Raw genomic sequence first — 19,348 nt, forward strand, 5'->3', positions numbered from 1 at the left:
ATTGCTGCAATCTTCAAAGGACTACCCAGCAATTACGACACCTTCGTCATTTCGACAAACACTCGTATTGAAGGGTACTCCGTTGGAGAAATTGAGGCATTATTGCTGGCATCCGAATCCAGAATTGAGAAGACAGATCAAGATCTTGAACTTACAGCAAATCTTGCTACTTCTGAGGCTGAGCAACAACCTGAGGTGAACCTAGCATATCAGAATCGATTTAACAAAATCAATTACCCTCCTCGACCCCCTCTGCAATTTGGATCTTTTTCTCCCCAGTTCTCTGCTGCCAGAGGATCTCCATCACACCGTGGCACTCAGTTTTACAATCCCAGGGGCAGTGGCTATGGCATACAACAATACACTTTTCCTCAATACACTCAGGCTCCTCGAGGAGGCTTCACCAGAGGCGGCAGGACAAGCAATTCATCTAATAGGCCCCAGTGTCAACTGTGTCTCAAAATTGGTCATACTGTGGTGGATTGTTTCTACCGGTTCGATAAAAGCTTCACTGGTTTTCAATCGAACCCTCCTGCTTCTTCTCCACAAGCTCATGTGGCACACACATCTGGACAAAACGATACCAACTGGTATCCCGATTCAGGAGCAACAAACCATTGCACACCAGATGTTCACAACATGGCCTCCAATTCACCCTATGAAGGATCTGAGCAGCTGGTTGTAGGAGATGGCACAGGTTTGTCTATCAAACATATAGGTCATTCTGTTATTTTACCTAATGCTCATAATGCTTCTCCACTCATTTTAAACAACATGCTTCATGTCCCAGAAATCACCAAAAATCTAATAAGTGTTTCTAAGTTTGCTAGAGATAACAGTGTCTTTTTTGAATTTCATCCTGATGTTTGCCTTGTTAAGGATCAGGTTTCTCACACTGTGTTGATGACTGGGACATACCAGAATGGCCTGTACTCATTTAATCCCTCTCAGCTGCACTTGCTGCCTTCTATTTGTCCTACTGGTGCTTACAGCAACCCTTCTCAACCTCAAGTTCAGTCACCAAAAACATTGACAGCCACTGTTTTCTCACCTACACAATGCACCAGACCTCATGTTTCAAATAACACTGCTTGTATTTCACAATTTGATGTTTGGCACAATCGACTTGGCCACCCTTCTCAAAAAGTGGTCAAGTCTGTGCTCCAATCATGTAATATACAATGTTCTAATAAAGACAACAATTCCATTTGTCAAGCATGTTGTTTGGGCAAAATACACAAATTCCCTTTTCCAAAGATTTCTAGCACTACATACACTTCACCACTTCAGTTAGTTGTTTCTGATCTTTGGGGTCCCTCTCACACTCCATCTCTCAATGGTTATAAGTATTATATTCATTTTGTTGATGCATATTCCAGATTCACTTGGATATACATGCTTAAAACCAAAGATGAAGCTTTAAAAACATTTCAGCATTTCAAAGCTGAAGCCGAGTTGCAACTTGGTCACAAAATAAAAACCCTACAAACTGATTGGGGGGGTGAGTATAGGTCGTTTACACACACACTAAAAGAGGCTGGTATCATTCATAGACACCCATGTCCTACTACCCATGAGCAAAATGGTCTTGCTGAACGAAAACACAGACATATAGTTGAAAATGGCCTAACTCTTCTTGCTCAAGCTTCAATGCCTTTAAAATTTTGGGATGAGGCTTTTAGAACCGCTGTCTATATTCACAATAGACTTCCAACACCTGTTCTCAACAATAAATCACCCATTGAAACTCTATTTCACATTCAACCCGATTACACAAGCCTCAAAACCTTCGGTTGCTCTTGCTATCCCAATATAAGACCTTACAATAAGCACAAAATGCAATTTAGGTCTACCCCATGCACCTTTATTGGATATAGCATCAATCATAAAGGGTATAAATGTCTTGATACTTCTGGTCGTGTCTACATCTCAAGAGATGTAATCTTTCATGAGTCTCAATTTCCTTATGCATCCCATCAGCATGAACCAATTACAACAGCAACAATTGCCTCCTTTTATCCTTCAGCTGCTATTCCAACCATTCCCACTTCTGCATCTGTCACAGCACACCATAATGCATCTAATTTGCCTCATACAAATGCTATCTCTAGTCTTTCTAATTCTTTGCAGGCATCACACTCAATACCAACATCCTGTGATAGATCGGTTCCCCCTTTGCCATCTACTGCTACTGCTGCACAGTCTCCTCAGATTCAGCTACCTGAAGCAACAAATGCTCCCACTGCTCCTGTATCATCTCCTTCTAATTTCAGTACTGATAACATTGTTAATCCTCCTAGTATTACAGCAGAAAGCAATGACAACAGGGGCCTCACCACAGAAACTGCCATACCTGCTGCATCAAACACCACTGTCCCAGCTGCTACAAATTCCCACACTATGCAGACCCGATCCAAGTCTGGAATCAGAAAGCCTAAAGCTTATTTGGCTCTCAAAGAACAAACTAGTGTAAAGCAAGCAATGCAAAGTCCTCAATGGAATGGAGCTATGTCTACTGAAATGTGTGCACTGAAAAAGAATAAAACTTGGACTTATGTGGTTTTACCCCCGGGGAGAGAGGCTATTGGGTGTAAATGGGTGTATAGAATCAAAGAGAATCCAGATGGTAGTGTCTCCACACTAAAAGCAAGACTTGTGGCAAAAGGTTTTCATCAACAACCGGGGTTTGACTTCACTGAAACATTCAGCCCAGTGGTCAAACCAGTTACTATTCGTGTTGTTCTATCTTTGGCTCTCTCAAATGGTTGGGATATCAAACAACTAGATGTTAATAATGCTTTTCTCAATGGTGATTTGCAAGAGGAAGTATACATGACTCAACCCCCTGGTTTTGTCTTGCCCGATGCCCCTCACTTGGTGTGCAAACTCAACAAAGCCTTGTATGGTCTCAAACAAGCTCCTCGAGCTTGGTTTGACAAATTAAACACCACTCTCACTGATCTTGGTTTTTCATCCTCTAAATCAGACCGGTCTATGTTCATTCAGCACTCCAAATCATCCACAACAATCATATTAGTCTATGTTGATGACATTGTCATCACGGGTGACAACTCTCAAGCCATTGCCAATATTATCAGTTTGCTGAATTCCAAGTTCTCACTTAAAGATCTTGGAAATCTACACTATTTTCTTGGTATTCAAGTTCAGCACACACCCGTGGGTCTTCATTTGTCACAAGCTAAGTATATCAAGGATTTATTGTCTAAGGCCAAAATGAATGAAGCCAAACCTCTTCCTACACCTATGGTTGCTGGTTTAAAACTATCTGCTTATGGTCATGAACCATTTGATGACCCTCAGCTATATCGGTCCATTGTTGGCGCTTTACAATATCTCTTGATTACTAGACCTGAGCTGGCCTTTAGCATCAACAAAGTGTGTCAATTTATGAAGAATCCGCTTCAGTCCCATTGGCAGGCTGTTAAGCGTATTCTCAGATATCTAAGTGGCACTATTGATCACGGGCTGCATCTCCATAGAACTCATACAACTGACCTTATTGCCTTCTGTGATGCTGATTGGGCTTCCGACCCCGATGATCGACGTTCTACCTCTGGTTTTGCCATATTTCTTGGTGGAAATTTAATCACATGGCAGTGCAAAAAGCAACAAACCATTTCCAGATCTAGCACAGAAGCCGAATACCGTAGTCTAGCAAATGTTGTCTCCGAAATTACATGGCTGCAATCTTTGTTCACTGAACTTCATCTGTCTCAGCCAAAGACCCCTGTTGTTTGGTGTGACAATCTTAGTACGGTACTTCTTGCTGCTAATCCTGTGCTGCACGCCCGAACCAAGCACATCGAATTAGACCTATACTTTGTTCGGGAAAAGGTTTTACGCCACCAAGTTGCTGTCAAACATGTGCCAGCGCCTGATCAGCTCGCTGATGGTCTTACCAAGTCCATCTCCAGCCAACACTTCCCTCACTTTCGAACCAAACTCACAATTTCCAGTCCTTCAAATTATGAGTTTGCGGGGAGGTATTAGGGAGTCTTTTCCTGTTCTGTTATGATGGTTATTTCAGTTAGTACAGAGTGGTTATTTCTAACTAATTTCAGTTAGATCTGTTCTCTATTTCTTTCTCTCCTGTGATCTATATAAGTCACTTTGTACTGTGTAACCAAAAGATAGATAATACAATGACTTCCTTTGATTCACTTTCTCTGACTTTCTTCTCTTTCTCTCTGTTCTTTGTTCATCTTTATCTTTGATTGTTGTTCAATCTTTTTCATCATGAATCGAAGGAATACAAACCATAATATACACAGAGTTTATTTGTATTGTTTATACATAAATATTTGCATAGATAGATCATTTAGGCCTTCATTTGAAGATGCTAAATAGGTTGTAAATTGATATTTTGGAGTAATAAAGTTCATTGGTTGACCAAAAAAAAAAAACATTTAGGGGTGACATAAAAGTTTTTAAATTAAAAAAAAATAATTTATCATATATAAATATATATTTACATATACACAAACGTAAATATATATACTCACATACACATCATATATATAATACTCAAACACACAATATATACAAATATATATATATATATATAAAAATATACATAAACTATATAAAAATAGGACATATCTATAGTACACATGTACATTGGTTTTGTCCCTATGGTAAGGAAGTATCTACAACCATAGATAATAAATCTAGTGGTGATAAATAGATGAGTAAATAACAATAGCTAATATTTTGACTACACTAGATTATTTGTAAATTTATTTTTTAATAATATTTTTTTAAAAAAAATTATTTAATAAATCAATCAAAAAATAAATTAGCCTCTTTACTCTCTCTCCCACCTCTTCTCTCTCGTTTCTTCCATTGAAGCACTTGTATGCTTAGCCTCAATTTTTAAATATATCATCCACATGTAAATTATTGTCTGAATTTCTGATCGGAGCTCCCACGATTTTCCCATCCACTGACCATAAAATGGCTTGCTAGGGATATACTAGGCTAAAGAACCATAGATCAGATGATGAGAGCTTAAGTAAAAAGTTGAACCTTCACTAACTTCTCTTGCGTCTATGAATATAATCAAACTAAATTCAAGTCAACCTACATGTACAGATTTGCTCCAACAAAAGTTTATTGTGTTTCTTTTGTTTCTTACAAATATATATACCCAGCTCCACTCCACTCCACTCCACTCCACTCCACTCGTAGTCTTGAGTTTGGGGTGTTATGGCTAAAAGCTCTTAGTTTGATTACTCTATTTCTGCTTCGAATTAATCTAATTCTTAACCTCTAATCTGTAACACCTTTTAACCCATTTTCCTCTTCCAATCATTTTCTTACCTAAAAAACTCAATGACTTGCAGCGCAATAGTATTGCCTACAAATGCGCTTGTTGGATCAGATTAAGTCCCACAAAAGTATCAGGGAAAGAATGATGTCCTCGACCCTGTCTTGGCCACAATAAATTTCTCCGCCTTTGAACCTTGAGATATACCTCGTATGTGTGCTAGTTCTTCATTTTTAATGTTGTTTCTTTATCTTTACGTCAATACATATTTATTTTTATGTGATTTTAGTTTCTAGGTTTGTTGGGATTTCAGGTAAATCGATGATCGAGTCCAATGTTCAAGCGTAGAAGAAAGAGTAACCATGAAGTTGATACAATGGGAAAGGAACCATAGGTCATAAAAACCTGCCAATTAATTTTTTTTCTAAAAAAAATCAGCCTTTGTCAATGGAGAGAAGACTTTTATAGTTCCAAGAATTGGCTTTAATATAATGTAAACAATAACATAATAGTTAAAATATACCTTCCAAAGTCATCTTCATCAACGATCTAAAAAACGTCCTTATTCTATACGTGCAAAACAATAGTACATACTATAGAAATTTTCTATAAAAATATATACACACAAACATATATTCACATATATAAACATACAACATGACTCAACTTGATTTACAGATCAAACAACTAAAAAGGAAATTGAATGATTTGCAAGCTGTGAGAGTACTCGAGATTGGAGCCATGAACAGACCCTTCAAAGCTCTCTTAATGAGTGCTTAAGGCATAAATCTATCTATTAGAAATAATGGTCTAGAGTTTCGTGAGTTAAAGAGGGGGATAAATGCTCTAAATTCTTTTTTGTATCTACCACCATTAGGAAAAGAAGAAACGCTATTGAAAGCATTCTTGATCAACATGGTACTTGGATCAATTCAAGAGAACTTATTGGAAGGGGGTTTTCTAATTTTTTGAGTGATATCTTTTGTGGAAATGGTAATGCTCCTAGTGTTGATCTTTCAAGTTTGATTCATAATCAGTTAAGTAGGGAGGAGCAGGAGGCCAAGTTAATATTACTATATTGGGAGTAAATTAAAAAACACACTATTTAGAATTAGTAGCCTAAAAGTGCCAGGCCTGGATGAAATATATGGTTTGTTCTTCAAACACTATTGGGATAGTGTGGGTGAGGAATTTTATCAAGGAGTTAGTAATTTTTTGTCTTGGGGATAATGCGTAGAGGTTTTAATTCTTTCAGTGTTATGTTGATCCCGAAAGTGCAGAATCCTCATAAGGTATCTCAATTCAGACCTATGTTCTTATGCAATGTGATATATAAAGTCATATTCAAGATTATTGCCAACAGAATTACGCCAATCCTCCCTCTTATTATCCACCTTATACCTAGTCAGCTTTTGCTTCAGGACGGAGCATACAGGATAATGTGCTTCTTCAAGAAGTCATCCATTCTTTTAAAGAGAAAAAAGAAAGGGAAGGTGTCTTCGCTATAAAGATTGATCTGGTAAAGACTTATGACAAAATAAGTTGGAAATTCATGAATTTGGTCTTGAAAACCTTTCAAGTCCGTTATAAATTTTTCCAACTTATCTCTAAGTGCTTGACCGCGACCTCTTTAAATGTGTGTCTGAATGGTGCACCTGTTAATAAGATTAAACCAGGATGTGGCTTAAGATAAGGGGATCCACTCTTCCCTTACATATTTATTTGGGTTGCAAAAGTTTTGTCAAGATTATTGAATACTGCCTGTACAGAAAGGAAAATTAGGGGTATCACTCTTAGTAGAGGTGGCCCTGAAATGTCTCATCTCTTTTTTATGGATGACATTCACTAAAAGAAATATGAATTTTGTCGATGCATTTAGATAAATGTGTTAGCAAAAGTCGTTGGCCTAAAGTGGCTCAACCAAGGCCAACAATTATCAGCAAATGCTTTTGCTGGCGCACTATTGTACCGGTAAAAGTTAGCTATACCAACACAATTCATGAATTTTACCGGCAAAAGTGTTGGAATAAATTGTGTTATGGCACAAACCATTTCCAATGGTTCATGAACTTTTTTCTGGCACAATTATGTACCAGCAAATGGTCTAAAATAATTTGGGGAGAATTTTACCAAGTAAGAAAATGTGTGAAAGTATATCTGGGCAATAGCAAATAAGGAAGATAGCTTGTGGCTAAGATGGATACACTTTGCATACATCAAGGAAGGTGACTGGTGGAGCTACAAGGCCCCAGATCAAGGCAGTTGGTACTGGAGAAGTCTTGTATCTCTAAAAGGCCAGTTCATAGACTTAATGGCAGGGCAGAAACCAATGTTGTAGCCATATAATGTATCCAAGGGATACTTTCTACTCTGTTCAAATTAAAGCAAAGTGTTCTGGTGTCAGCATGTAGAGGGGAGGTTGAACACTCCAAAATACAGCTTTGTCACTTGGTTGGCAATATAGCAGAAGCTCAAGACAAGAGATAGAATGTGTCCTCTATTCCTAGCATAAAGAGACAAATTCTCATCTATTTTTTGAATGTCCTGTTGCAGCATCATGTCTACAGGATGTTAAGACCTGGTTACAATGGTATGCAGCAGCTATTACATTGCCAAGTCTCACAAGGTGGATTGGCAAGTCCAAGCTGAGTAAATTCAAAAAACAGGTGTATTTAACTGCTCTCTCATGTCTAGTATATGCTTTATAGAGAGCTCGAAATACCATAATTTGGGAAGATTTAAAGCTCGTTTGAGGGGTTTTCATTAGTGAACTAAAACAGGATGTCACATAAAGAGTTAGTATATGTTGGCCTAAGAAAGTCAAGGCAGCTAACAGTAGGTGGTTTTAAAGTTTATAATTAAGCATTTACTTTGTATGTAAGGAGTTTGGGTGGGTATTATATATACCTGTATAGATTCACTATTATTTTATTTTATATGCCCAAATTGGGTGCTATTTATTTGTAAAAATTAGCTTTGAGCAATACAAAATTTCCCCGATTCATAAAAAAAAATGTGTGGAGGAAAAACTTTTACCGACGCGTATTTGCGTCGGCAAAAGTTTATTTGATTTTTTTTTTTTTTGAGTTTTTAATGGGGGTGCCGGTGCAGATATGTATTAGCAAAAATTTTCAAGAAAAAGTGGATTTTTTTTTGCATGATAATGTGTAGGTGGAAATACTTTTGTCGACGCAAATGTAGGCCGGTAAAAGTCTTCTCAAAACGTTGCATTTTAATTTAGGGTAAGTTTTATACCTTTTTCTGGCACAATATAGATTTTTTCTGATGCAACAAAATGCGTTGATAAAAGACTATATATTAGGGTCAAAGCCCTCCCCCTTCGCCATTTTCTTCTTCTTCCTCCTCTTCTTTTGGCTGTCCAAAAATCACCACCGCACCACCACCACCACCACCATTGCATCCTTCTCTATCTCTCTAAATTTCTCTCGCTCACCAAATCTCTTTCTGTTTTAGTCCTATCATGTCATCACCATCCACCACCGCATAAGGTATTTTTATTTTTTATTTTTTATAATATGAATATTTGTATTTTTATATAAATGTAGATATAATTTTGTACATGTGTATAAATATGTAAATATATAAATTAAACTTTAATTTTAATCATTTTTTATTTTAAGTCTGTTTATGTATGTGTATATAAGTATATGTGTAAATATGTATATATATGTGTAAAAATATTTATATATGTATATAAATATGTGTAAATATATATGTGTATGTGTAAAAATGTGTATATATATGTATATAAATATATTTAAATATATATGTGTGTGAATGTATATGTATATGTATATTAATGATTGCATGTTAATGTTTTTAATTTGATTTTATTTTTTATAAAATTAGACTTTGTTTTACTGCCTTGAGTAACTGCTACTTGTTAGAGGCTTTGTGTTGTTTTTGCATTTCAACGGTTAGTATTTTTTTTCCACATTAAAGTTTTTTTAATTTATGTTATTATTTAATACGTTTATGCATGTTGTAGTGAAATTTGAATATCTTAAATATTCATTCGTAGTGAAGTAGGTTCTGTGATTAAATGTAGTCCGGTCGAATGAAATGTTTGTTCGCGTTCTTTTGTAGGTTTTAAAAATTTTGAAATTATAATTTTTAAGTTGTTATGCTGCCAAAATTTTGGTAAAAATAATACAATAAAGAAATTTAAATTAAAATTTTATAACATAAAAGTATTTATTTTAAAAATAATTAGTTAAATTTGAATCCAACAAATAGAAAAAAATTATATTATTTATTAAATAATAATGAAACATTAAGTATTAATAAATTATTAAGTTATTTAATTAAATTTAATAGTTAATAAGATAAACTAGTTTAATCTTAAATATATATTATATTATTTTGACTTATAAAATTTAATATAAGTGATTGATAGTTTAAATGTAATAAAATAAATTATTTTATTATAAATATTAAGTGAAATTAAATTATAAATTAATGGGTAAATACCATTTTGGACTTTGTGTTTTCTAACAGTTACCAAATGGACCATCTATTTTGTTAAATGACAAAATAGACCCTATATTTTTCAAAATAGTAAAAATAGGACCCTAATTTCAATTTTCAAAAATTTTGTTTTTTAATATAACCAACTTTAAAAAAATTTCTAATACGATACAGAAAATGTAACCAGTTTTGTCATAACATCTCTAAATCAGATTTTATAACTTTAGAAAATCCAGGGTCCATTTTGTCATTTAACAAAATAGAGGGTCCAATAGGTAACTTTTGCAAAACACAGGGTCCGAAATGATATTTAGCCTAAATTAATTATAATATGTAATATGTAATTTAAATTTTAATAAAGTGATATTATAATTTTTAAAAAATAAGTAATTTTCAATTTAAATAATAAATGAAATAAAATTAAAAATTAATATCAATATGTAATATGTAATTTAAAGTCATTTAAAATAGCATAAGATATTATAAATGAGCATAAGATATTGTAAAGTAGGATAAGATATTGTAAAACAACCTAAAATAAATTTTTTATCTTAACTTGATCTTTTTGGTTATAAAACAAAGATAAGATAAAATAATTGTATTTGTATTATTACATGCATAGTGATATTTTACAAAATTTACAACTATTTTACAAAATATTTAGTAAATAAAGACATCGTCTACCGACTACCAAAATACAACCTGCTACCATGAAGATCGAACACTCCAGGTTGCAACCTCAAAGGTCTTTTTTCGTCTCCCTGATCACGCTAGGAGAGGCCTTGTTCATTCCTTTAGAACAGCGGAGGAGATCTTCTTTGTGAGTGTCAATGAAGTGTTGTAGCACTCACAGGAAGCCCTTTCGTCATCGAGGAGGCGACCAAAGTCAGTTGCTATTGAAAACTTGACAAATAGGTGGTAGATGGATGAGATGGTTGAAGGTCATGCAGGGTTGGCCTTCCAATCATCACATTGTACGGAGACTTGGTGTCGACCACTATGAAAGTTTCCATAATTTGTATTTCGGCTTAGGACAGTGTCGAAAACTAGTGGTAATTTGATCTTGCAATAGGGAGCAATTCCATCCCCACTAAAACCATACATGAGTTAGTTCCACAATTCTAGGTCTTTAAAAGACAAATGCATTCTCTTTAGAGTTTTCTTGAAAAGGATGTTTGATGACTCTTCATCATCGATCATCACTCTAGCCACCATCATGTTGGCTAGTTGAACCTCAACAATGAGAACATCATTGTGAGGGTAGCAAACGTGGTCCGAGTCAAATTCCTCGAATGTGATTGGACCACACTTGAAGCATAGAGATTTGAGAGGTCTCTCCACAACCTTTAACATTTCCAATCTCAGCTCACGCAGTAGAGATTTGCCATACCTCTCTAGTGCTTACCTTGAGTTACCGACAAGATGTGGACCTCCAACTACCACGTCGAGCCATCCCGCCACTGTTGTAGGCTAAAGAGGAGAAGTTCCTCTTGAAGGCGCCTCAGCGCTCACATATCGCTGGACGCCGCATGCTTTTGACATATCAAAAATTCTATCTCATCCCGCAACTAATTACACTAATTAATGTCATGACTGTAATTATTGTGGTAGTGACAAAACTTTTTTATGTCTTTTTTCCCTGACCTTTTGAAGGGAAGAGGCTTTCTGTATGGCACTGTTGACTGAGTTAACACAAAGATTTCTTCTCTTAGGGCCAATAGAATAGAATAGGTGGTGAATCTAGGCTCGTACTCCTTGTTAGACCCGTCTCTAGTTCTAGTTTTCTTTCCACTAGAGAAGTTAGCTTGTTTACCACCATTATTCAATCTCTTACCCCCATTCTTTCCTCTTTCCCACTTCCCCCTACGCCTCAGTGTTAGGGGTAGGTGAGTCTTGCAATTTCTTCTTCTTATTTTTTGACTTTTTAGCCCGAAAAACAACTTCTTCTAGTTTGATAAAGTCGTCTATCCTATCAAGGAAATTGTTCATGGTGTAGACTGCCTTGAGATGAAGGTCTAACCATATAGGACTCATCTCCTTAAGCTCGGCTTTGAGTACCATAACCTTTGCATATTTGCTAAGTATTTTTATCTTAGCGGTTGCCTCTAAGAACTATTGAATGTATTCATTGAGGGATTCATCTTCTTGTTTCTTTATGTCTACTAGATCATTAGGTTCAATCTGGCATTGTCGGATGGAGCCAACTGACTGCCAAAGGTATCCACAAGCTCTTTCCATGAATCTATAGATCCAAGAGCAAGCTTGAGATACCATCATTGAGCTAAGCCTGTCAGCGTGGTAGGGAAGATTTTTCACCAGACAATATCTCTCACCCTTTGAATATCAGTCTACACTTCAAAGTAGTAGATATGAGTGAACATGTCTTCTTTCCCAGTGCATTGATGTCAAGTGGGATTCTTGAATTTTAGAGGAATCTCCAAAGCTTTAATTCGATTTCGGAGTGGTGAGTGTCGTTCTTGGCTTAGCACAAACTTTGATAGCTTTAGATTAGTGATTCCCTTCACCAAAGCGATTAGGGAATCAAATTTGGCCCTATTAATGCCACGAGTGGTGGCCTACGTACCAGTTGGACCTTTAGCTATCAAATTAATGGGGTCACCGCTAGAAGCTCCCACTTCCACTAATTGTCTCTTGTTCAAGGTATCACACAAGTCTTTTTTCTTTCCATGTCGATCAAAAATATTTTTCGATTTGGGCTTGGCTATACCATCCTAAACACGAGGTTGTGAATGCAATGTCGGTGACTTCTCTCGTATGATGGCGGAATCATCCTTGGAATAGTTTTTGTGAGAGTGATCATCCAAAGAACTATAACGACTATTCCCCTCAAAAGAGTCTTCTTTAGGGTGACAAGTGCAGAGAGAGTTGAACTGATTTTCTCAGGTTCAACTCTTCCCCATGCACTTGAAGAAAGTACTCATATTGTTGGCCATTAGGACTGGGAGCAAAGTACCTTCATAAAACACCATTTTATCACAGAAATACTTCCAAGTGTGGAGTGGTTTGTTGATTCTGACCCTCCGAATCTCATTACCCCAGTTTCATGGTAGAGCCTTCAGGTCCCTCACCTAAGGTTGACTGTAGGTCCTTACCTGTTGTAAGGTTGTGGGGCCTAGAGTCATTGGACCTATGAGGAGAATACCATGGAGTGAGATCAGTTACCCACATTGTTTAGATTTCTCCAAGCAGAATTGTGGTTGGTCCTATCAGCGCTAGGTGGTGGGCCTATGGGTCCATTTTCTTGAGTCTGGCACCTTTCAAACGCTTACTCGTAGATTGTTTCTCTAACAGGTAACTGCTCCACATCAGGTGGAGGACCCATTGGTCTATGCTCTGGAGAAAAAGTCCTTTTAGATGCTCGCTCGTAGTGGCATGGCTATCGGGAATGTTAGAAGTACCTCACGCATTAAGGCTTTCCCCTTGAGCGCTTGTTCCTACGTGGAAAGTTAGCGGACGTTGGTTGTCTCCAGCTCTACTGTGAGTGGCTCTAGGAGGATCCATTCCGTTGTTGGAGCGATAGACTTCTCGAATTTTTTGAACAAGATTAGCTCTTGTGTGCTCTTTTTCATAATGTTAAGCTTCAAAGTTCTCTAAGTTTTGAACTATTCACATTGCTTATTGAGAGATTCTCGCAGCTGTTGTTGCAAGTTAGCAACTGATTGACTAAGTTGTTCAACTCAAGGATTGACTTATATAAAATATGATATATGTATTTAATAAGCGATGAGCACAAGATTTATATTAGTTAACTCCCCGTGTCGCGACGGTAATGGAATTACGTCTACTTCGTGTTTTTATTTCTTAGGATAATTACAAGAGAATTGGCTAAGGTAAGAGCTCAGATTTCTAGAGAGAGAGATGCTCTTACCTTACAGGGACTTTTTTGAATGTAAAAAATTAGCTAATGGAGCTCTCCTTTTATATGCAAGGAGGTCCATTAAAATAATAATACAATAATACCAAAATATATAAAAAAAAATTATGATGGACTAATTTTGAATGTTGATCATGATCTAATGGCTAAAATTAAATTTAGATAAAAATTATCAATTTTTATAGCTTGAATCATGTCCACTGAATTGTTTTTGGGTAATCTACAAAAAAAATTGTACTTGACATGAGGATGAAACTTCAACTTCAAATTTTTGAAATTGTAATGTGAGTGTGGACATCTCTAGAAAGAGCTTCAAATGTGCTTTTAAAAGCAACTGAATTTGCGTCAATCAGATCAATATTGAGTAATTTATGGTCGTTTTACTGAAGACAGTTTAGCAATAAGCACCTAAGTTGAATCCCAGAGCCTAGGTTCACATCCAGCGGCTAGGTTTACATTCTAACATCAACCTGTATAGTGTATGAGTGGGAAACGTGTCAGACATGTATTTTTTGATGCCTTAATGATATTTTGAGATTACCTAGTCAATTTTTTTGTTTTGGTGAAGTTGTTCATCAGTTCTCGAGATGTCACTTTTTTGTAAAATTGGGTAGACTTAAAACTTCCTTATTGGTGGCTAATTTGTCGATATTCCACATTTCCAAAAAGGTGAATTATCAAAGTGTAAATTTAACTTGTCATAAGTTGTAGCTCTTGTTTATTAAGAAAAACTAGTCAGATGCTGAAGACAGAATAAGAATCGAATAAGCATAACCCAGCGCACTAGGCTATATGTCAACCTGGGCATTGGGTGCTCCTCGGGGAGCTTTTTGAGGCTTGTTTTGATAATTCTATGGCCTTCAAGATTGTGAAAGAGTCCTCCTACCCCGATTTTGACCAAAATAAGAAAAATGCCCAGAGCAGAATTTGTCTTTGAGGAGCAAAAACATGTGAACCAACTTGGGCGTAGGGCCTAGCACCCATGTCAACTTGGGCATTGGGGCCCTGTTTTGGCCCCTAGATGATCTCATTAGCTCCTCGAGAACACTTGCATCTTTGTTATTTCTAAAAATTAAAAAGAAGCTCGAAAAACTTTTTGAAGAAAATACTTAAAAGTGGCTCAGGTTGACAAAACGTCAACCTGGGTGCTTGGACCAGGCACCAAGTAAACCTAGGCACTGGTACCTAGTTTTGACCAATAGATGCTTCCATTTGATTCTTGGAAACACTCGTATCATAATTTTTGGTGAAAATGGAGAACATTCGAGAAATACTTCTCAAGAAAAATGTTTGAAAATGGCCCAGATTGACGATATGTCAACCTAAGGTGCTAGGGCCTAGCATCAGGTCAACTAGGGCGATAGATCTCAGTTTTGACTTGCATATGACTCCATTTATATCTCGAAAGCACCAATATCTTACTTGTTTATGAAAATGGAAAATATTCCCTCAAAATTGATGTTGGAAATGGCCGAGGTTAACGGCATGTCAACCTGAGCACTGGGACCTAGCACCAGGTCTACTTGGGCTTTGGGTTCCATTTTTGGCCCCCTGATCGATCTGTTTCTTTCTCGAAAGCACTTGTTTCCTCGATTTGGAACGAAGAAATATTTGGGATACATTTTTAGTATTGAGGTTGGAAATGCCCCATGTTGACAAAAGGTCAACCTGGGCGCTGAGTGCATCGCCATGTGGCCTAGGCATCAGGTTTGTGGGTGCTCCAAACGGAAAGTGTTTTGATTTTGATTTTTTTTTCCTTTATCATGTTTGTAACAGGTCTTATTCATGTCTAAGTACAAAGTGTAAGCCATTTTCACTAAGACGAACTAGAAAATTAAAACCCTAACAAGGATGTCAACCTTGGCGTTAGGCACCTGGGTTGACTTTCGAGAGGTCGTATTGACCCTTTTCAGTTCTCAAGCTTCGTACTTGGTTTCTTCGTGACTTCTTGGTTCAGAATACTGAAGGATGGTGAGTTAGAAACAACTTGAGGGTATTCAAACACCCATTCTGGAGTTCCTGAAGTGAGTCTTGGCGCAGGACTAGGGACCCCTATGACTTAGGACTACTCAACTCTATAAATATTTTTTTTTCTTGCCACATGTCAAATATTGATGTCCACATTAGCAGGACTAGTTTATGAGTAAACAATATATATGTTTTACTGTACATTGGATGCTCAAGATTGTTACGTCAAAGAAGATTATATATTTTAACCCTCTTAATATGGCCACCAATGTCCCAAAGATGTTGATGATATGTTAAATTCAATCACTTTTTATAAGAAAAAATTTAGCTAAGTTATGTTAATTAATCAAACTAATAAATAATTTGCAAAACATGGCATATGAGAATATTAAGGAGACGAATGAATTACTTGGACCATATTCAGAAATGGCGGAAGCACTTTGCTAAAATCAATTGAAAAATCAAGAATATAGTTTTTATGTCTTGAAATACATCAATGACATCATAAAATCTTCAAATGCTCAAAGATTCATAAATAGCAAAAAAGTAAGTTTCTATTATCTTACTTGTTATATTAACAAAATATCTAATACATATATACTAATAAATATTTATATGTTCTTTTTACATATTAGAATAGTTATATAAGAATATTTTTATCATGTTTAAATAACTCTTAAACACTTATAGTAATTTAACATTTAGTATAATATATTTACTTAGAGTAATATAAATGTATATATTTTTATCTAGCTTGTCAATTTAATTCTTACTTATGATTATTATATAAAATTTATACTTAATTTATATATATTAACAAAAATAATATATGTGTGTTTAAAAAAATAAAAATCATTAATAACAAGTCCTATTATGACATAATAACTTAGTTATACATAATAACTGAAGCCATATAGGTACTTTTTTGCACTTGAGCGAAGCCCCTATGGCTTCGATTATTACATAAAAATCGAAGCCATAGGGGTCTCCTATGCCTTCCTTTGCTTCACCACCCTTTAGCTATGCGTGCAATGCCTACGATTGCGAATTTCTCTAAAACTGTTACTAAAGGGCTAAAAGAACTGTTTCTAAAGGCCCTTTTTGTAGTAGTGGACACACAAAAATATAGTGGTTCATCAAGAGCTCAACCTGCCTAGTCCACTTTTGAGAAAGTTTGTAATTAAGTTTATTAGTTGGTGGATCGCCCCATTATACAGAAAGCATACGCCCTTTGATTTGCGTAATCCGTCTAGTAGGACAATTTTCCATAATTAATATATTAAATTTTATAACAAACACTAAGAAAATAAATGATTAAGAATAATTTGTCTGTTTACATTATAGTATGGAATGTCTGCGACTACCTTAGTCGCATATTAAACGTTCCTATACTGACATCTTAAAACTCACTGGTTCATACGGGTTGTCGCATATAATAGTATTTGGAGTAATCGATGTGAAGATGCAACCTTCACACGTGGTGCAAGAGAGAAAATACTTGGTCATCGCGTATATTCTATGTATGCTGTGATTGTGCTTCTCTCTTCGTCTCACTTTTATCTTATTGTCATGTAGTATATAATACGAGTCTAGACTTTATATCAGTCGCTAGCGTTCTCGCATGTTTCTATTATGCAAGGACAATTTATTTAGTGGAGTTTATACTCTTGACACGTTATCATTTTCTTTCGTGGAAATGAATCCATATGTGCAATCATATATGAGACTATACTTGTTAAATAATCATCTAATAACAATATATATTAGAGTAAATTATGGCATAATTTCCAATACTCACTTCGCTAGCAATCAACTCTTAAAATTTAAATTTTGATGGTAAAACTCTCAAAATTTGCATTTGTTAGTATTTAGCATTTTCCATCCATTTTTGGCAGTAAAATGCCAAGTTAGTTGTCCCAGTGTACTTAGGGTATTGTCCATATGGACAGAGTGTACACATGACACTATATTATTGACTCACGTAAATAAATATTTCAACGTCGATGAGCCACCTCTCCTTAGATCTATCTCTTTCTCTCTCATTGCTCTCGGCTCAACGTCGATGAGCTACCTCTAGTGACTCTCGACCAAAAAAGAGACCACTGTGGGCCTTTCAGACTATTTAAAACCCACTCCTTAGATCTGTCTCTTTCTCCATCGCTGCTCTCAGCTCAACGTCGATGAGCCACCTCTAATGATGCTCGACCAAAATAGAGACCATTGCAGGCCTCTCTGACTATTTAAACTCCAAGACCTTTAGGTCCCCTTCACCCATCATTGTTTAAAAACTTGTTGGAGCTTCACGGCTTCAATCTGGCCACACTTAGTCTTAGCTGACCAAATAAGTTTCAAAAGTGGGTACCACTTGTGAAGATCTTCCAAATCCTAATCTTGCGTTGGGTCGTGGCAGTGGTTTAGGGGAGATGAAATGGTTGTGTGATGAGATGAAATCAGGCTCATGCGGGTTGGAAAAAGAGAAACGACAAAAGTGATGGCCGACTTCTAGGCAATGAAGAGATAAAGGTGGGATAGTTTTCAAGTTCAGATGAGAATGGAAGAATAAGAAGAGGGTCATGGATAGAGGGATGGTGGGTTATGGAGGTTTTAGGGGGAGAAGAGAGAGGTAAGGGGAAAAGGGATTAGGGATTGTTTAAAAACTTGGGGTAATTTATTTTTATTATAGAAAAAAAATATATAAAAATAAATAAAATGGAGTTTAAAATGTGTGAGAAATTAATATGATGAGATAATTGTTTTCTATTATAATTAATTTATTTTTATTTTTAAATATTTATTTATTAGGGCTAATAATATAGTGTTATGTGTACACTTTGTTTATGTTTACAAAACTTTATGTCCATATATATCGACTATACTTAATTTATAATTAACTGCTAAAAATAGATGAAAATAGTTAAATGCTGATATAATGCGAGTTTTGAAGGTATTACAATCAAAATTAAAATTTTAGAAGTTAATTGTTAGTGGGGCGAAGATTGAAGGTGATGATGCAATTTACTCCATATATTATGCAAAGTTGTTATGTTGTTTAAATAAACCATGTGTTGTTTAGAACATATATGTAGTTGAGAGATTGAGAAAATGATATGAGGGGTGGTCCAATTGGCAAGAGGGGTCTGAGGAGACAGAAAAGCAATGACACTACAGATTTTAAATTGTAAATTTGGTCAAATGACTTCGCAAAGCTAGCTATATATACCGTATATATGTATGTAATAATAATATTGTGTATATATATATATGAGTTATGAGAGAAGCTAGAGAGAGAACTGGCAAATTATATTGTAGGATTTCGTCTATCTAGCTTTCCTTTCCTCAATTATTAGTGCTTATATCTGATTTTTATGTGATTAGACTGCTATCCCATCTTCCATTTTTTATTTTCATTGTTTTTTGCACTCTGATTTTACACCTAAGAATAACATGTATTTCCATATACAAGTAGACAACTTACTACACAGTAATTGTACTTTTTATTTTCATCCTAATTGTGTAATAAATTTTTCTTCATAGTATATTTCATAAATAATTTCGAATAAGGTGAGTAATTATATTCGCACAAGAACGACGTTACCATATAATGAATTTGCTTAGTGCACTCTAATATAACCTTTTTTTTTTGTTTAGTTTAGTTTGTTTTGTTTTTTTTTTTTAGGATAGCTATTTATTGTTAATTTTGACTAATTTGT

Source organism: Cannabis sativa, chromosome 4 (assembly GCF_029168945.1).
Source record: "Cannabis sativa cultivar Pink pepper isolate KNU-18-1 chromosome 4, ASM2916894v1, whole genome shotgun sequence".
In the NCBI taxonomy this organism is placed as follows: domain Eukaryota; kingdom Viridiplantae; phylum Streptophyta; class Magnoliopsida; order Rosales; family Cannabaceae; genus Cannabis; species Cannabis sativa.